The sequence below is a fragment of the Gekko japonicus genome, unplaced genomic scaffold (assembly GCF_001447785.1).
Source record: "Gekko japonicus isolate JY-2015 unplaced genomic scaffold, Gekko_japonicus_V1.1 scaffold4059, whole genome shotgun sequence".
NCBI classification, from domain to species: Eukaryota; Metazoa; Chordata; class Lepidosauria; order Squamata; family Gekkonidae; genus Gekko; species Gekko japonicus.
In genome coordinates, this window is record NW_015170393.1 from 3,900 (window position 1) to 8,668 (window position 4,769).

The window sequence follows — 4,769 nt, forward strand, 5'->3', positions numbered from 1 at the left end:
CTTAAAGCACCTAGTAAAGGTTCCCTTGCTCGAAAGCCAGTGGAATCCGACTCTAGGGTTGCGGTGCTCATCTCCGTTTCAAATCTGAAGAGCCAGCGCTGTCCGAAGACATTTCCGTGGTCATGTGGCCGGCATGACTAAACACCAACACGCACGGAACGCTGTTACCTTCCCACTGAAGTGGTACCTATTTATCTACTTGCAATTTCTTGGAACTAGAGATGGGAGCTCACTCCATCATGCGGCACACTCGGGTCTCGAACTGCTGAACTACTGACCTTCCACAGCCTGCAGTTCAGCATCTTAACCACTTGAGCCACCGCAGCTCCTTTAAAGCACCTAGGGATCTCCAAACTCAGGCATCGTTCTTATGTGATGCTTGCCAGGTACAAAATATCATTCTTGAGTCTTGTGGGCATGGATTGCAGAAGTTCATGTGTCTCAGAGCCACAGATCCTGAATCCAGTGATCTTGAATCTCTGACTGATCCTTCCATTTCCAGTATGGGCCTTATATGCCAGTAACAGTAGTCAAAGCTCCCTTTGTCTGGAGCTTTGACTCTTCAAAGTTTTTATCTGGCCTGAAAAATATCCAGCTGTCCTCAACCAACCTGGTGGAACTCTCTACCAAATGACATCTGTGCCCTGTGGGACCTAGACCAGTTCTGCAGGGCCTGTAAGATAGAAATGTTCTGCCAGGCCTCTGGTTGAGGAAAGCAACAGGTTTTCATCTAGCCTGGCTCTCCTCTTTCTACCCCCCCCCCCCTCCATGGGGTAAAGATATATATTGTCTCATCTATGGTGCCATCTGTAAGTTATTACTGTTTTACTGTTTATTGTTTTAATTGTTTTTAAACTTGACTTGTGATGTATTGTGTGGACATGTTGTTCTCTGGCCTGAGCCCTATTCACAGGGGAGGGTGGTCTAAAAGTCAAATTTATACATAAACATAAATATACCCTGAAAACCTTTTCGGTGTCTAAAGTGGTACTGAACACGAATCTAGATCTTTTTCTGCAGACCAACACAGATATCCTTCCTACAGTTCTGTGAGGCTACATGAAAAAAGCGTCTGTGTGGATTTTGACCTTGACGACGCAGCCACAAAAGAGCATCAAGTGATCCTCCAATGAGGGACAGATGTCAGCTACCAATTCTCTCCTTGAAATTTTTTTTTTGGTGTTGTTGCTATTTTAACAATGGAGGTGGCAGGGTTGGGGCTGGGACCCAGGTGCGCTTATATCAGTGTAATGATAAGTCTTGCTTACACAGTCCTCTTTTCCCCCATAATCAAATATTTTGGAGCTATTCAGACAAGCAATAAAACATTCATTTCTAAGGATCAAAACTTGAAAGCAGGCTATTTGAATAAACGTCCCAAACACCTATGATTTATTCATGGTTGATGTTTACCAGTAAGTCTCTGAGCAAATGAAACAATAGTATCCTCTTTTTCATCATTTACCTGTAAATGTCAATTCATAAGAACATATTGTATAGATGGTACATGACCCCAAAAAAGATAGCAAATATTAATAATAGGTCCCGGTCACACGGGCAGGAAACTGCGGGGGGGAAGTGTGGCAGTTTGCCCCGGGGCAAACTAAGGCGCGGTTACCTGATCAGACCTCCCGTGGAGGTACTGTGGAGGTTCCGTGGGAAAGGAGAGGTGCCGATCGCAGAACAATCCCGCGCGCAAAAACGAAGTGCGCGGTGCGGCAAACTGGAAGGGTTTTTTTTGTTTCCACCATGATTGCGCATGCTCCGTTGTGTGCTTTTGCGCATCCACAAAGACTAGAAGAAAAAAAAAACTTTTTCGCCAGGGAACATGGGCGGGCGCCGGATGCCACCGGAAACGCGATCAGACGCCCGCCCTTGCCCCGCGGTTTCCGGAAACTAGTACCTCGGAGGTACTAGTTTTTTGCCGCGTGGTTTCGGCAGGAAGCCTCGTTTGAGCCACGGGAGTGCTACACTTCCCAGATGTGCCGGTGAGATCGCGCCCCGAAAACCCGCATGTCTTCCGTCTGACTCGCATGGCTAATGTTCCGTGTGACCGCAGCCTTAGTATGTCTAACAAATGTTGGAAATGTAAAAATCATGAAGGCTCTTTTTATCATATGTGGTGGACTTGTGATAAAGCAGCGAGTTATTGGACACAGGTCCACGCTGAGATACAGAAAATTCTGAAATCAACATTTAAGAAAGAACCAGAAATTTTACTTCTGGGTCTGAAAATGGAAGAAGTCAATGTGACAAAAAAGACATTGTTATGGTACTTACTGACAACTGCAAGGATGACCTATGCTCAATTTTGGAATCAGGATAGAGTGCCAGAGACTTGGGACTTGCTAAAAAAGGTATTATTCATGGCAGAAATGGACAAACTGATAAGGAAATTAAATAATAAAGAAGATGAAGAATTCTACGATTGGAAAGACTTTAAAGAGTATATTGAACAAAGATGGGATGCTAAAAATACCTTAATAGGGTTTGAGAGTTATTAGAGTGGAATTTAGCAAACTGTATATTTGAAATGTATATGATAAAATGTTACCTAAGGGGAAGTAAGGAAAAAGGGAATTTACAAAGAGGGAAAGATGGGGTAACAAAGGGAAATCGCACTGTGGGAAGCCATGCAGAGGGGGAGGGAAGGAGTAAAATTAGAAAATGGATATATTTCAAATGTTGTTGATAAAAAAAAATTTTTTTGTTAAAATTGTTATATCCTTTAAATAAATAGTTTACATAAAAAAATAAAAAAATACATAAGAACATAAGAGACGCCAATGTTGGATCAGGCCAAAGGCCCATCCAGCCCAACACTCTGTATCACACAGTGGCCAGAAATACCAGTGCCATCAGGAGGTCCACCAGTGGGGCCAGGACACTAGAAGCCCTCCCACTGTTGACCCCCCAAGCACCAAGAAGACAGAGCATCACTTGCCCCAGAGTCCCTCTCTATACCTTGTGGCTAATAGCCACTGATGGACCTCTGCTCCATATGCTTATCTAGTTCCCTTTTGAAGCCGTCCATGCTTGTAGCCGCCACCACTTCCTGTGGCAGTGAATTCCATGTATTTTTTTTAAAAAAATGTTCATATGAAAAGCTGATCAAGAGAAGTACAGGCTCATTGGCAACATTTAACAAGTCAAGTTCGTCACAAAAACAAATATTTTTAAAGAATAATCATTCACAATTAGCCATGTGCAGAATACCTATCTCCGTATTCAGTCATATGAATTATCATACATTGCTTTGTGTTTCTTTGAGCTGCACTTCTGGGGGATCCCAAGGTACCACCTGGCAGTTGGCATCCCTACTACTTGGCCCAGTCCTGCTTTCCAAAATAGAGTTGGTATTGTAGGAGAAGAAAGTCAACATACTTTGTAACAGACAATTGTGAACAAAAGCCACAAAATGATTGGAGGGACAGGGAGGCAAGCCTGGGACTTCTTTCTTTGAGCATCCTGTCTCTTGTACAAATAATTCGCTGGTTCTGTGATCTGAGCTCACAGAAAGACAAAAGGGTGTCATTCCTTACTTGGGAACCTCAAACAAGTCTGGCGAATGGTTTTTCCTGAAGTCCAGGTCGCTAAAAGGTAAATGTAAAGGTTCCCTTGCTCGAAAGCCAGTCGAGTCCGACTCTAGGGTAGCAGTGCTCATCTCCGTTTCAAAGCCGAAGAGCCAGTGCTGTCCGAAGACGTTTCCGTGGTCATGTGGCCAGCATGACTAAACACCAAGGTGCACGGAACGCTGTTACCTTCCCACCGAAGTGGTACCTATTTATCTACTTGAAATTTCTTGCTTTCAAACTGCTAGGTTGGCAGGATCACTAAACGCATAACCAATCTGAGAAACAATCCCACCAAGGAGGAAGACCCCTGGTTGGTAGGACTCATGCAGGCCAGGGAGGGCATCGCCCAGAGGGCACTTGTCTGCTTTGCTTGCTGTGGCAGTCAGTAGAAGTGGCAAGATCATGAACGCCACCATCTTACGGCAAAATTTCTCTATGGATGCCGGTCCTCCTGGTCTCATCCTCAGTGCAACACAAAAAGTACCTCGCATTGCCAGTGCCCTTTTTACATAGAAACACATCCACCTTCCTTGCAGCATCAGCTGGATAACAAAGGCCAGCTGAGTGCCAACTGAGCTTGCGAAAGCTCTGATTTCTCTTCCACCTTATCAAAGCAGCTTTGGAGAGTTCAGACTGACAGAGCCTGTGCCTCTCCTGAGCCTCTTCCCCAAGCTGTAAATGGTGCGGGAGTTTTTTTAATCATCACTGTCTTCCTGGATTACTGATCATTTCCTAGCTTTTGTAGAAAATCCTGACCATGAACAAATGACAGTGATTTGGATAATTTCAGGGGCAATAATTGCCGCAATAAGCTTTGAAGCCTGAGAGGTGCCACAAATTCAAAGTTAGCATGGTTTAATTGATTGTTCCCGATGTGGCCACAAGTTTCTTGTATTTCCTCAGCAGGACCTCTGGTTACCACCAATGTTCCCTCTAAGCTGTGGAGTCTTGTGAGCAAAAATTCTACTTTGTGAGCTACTGGCACTAAAGTTGTGAGCAAGCGACTTGGCTGCTGCATAACTTAGTTGGCTCTGGAGCCATCCTTCCTGAGTTAAGACAAAAATGTGTGCACTGGAGGCTAAAAAACTGTGAGCTAGCTCACACTAACTCAGCTTAGAGGGAACACTGGTTACCACCTCTGATTTGGGAAATACCTGGAAGATTTCATGGGGGGGGGGGTCCCTGGGGAGGGGA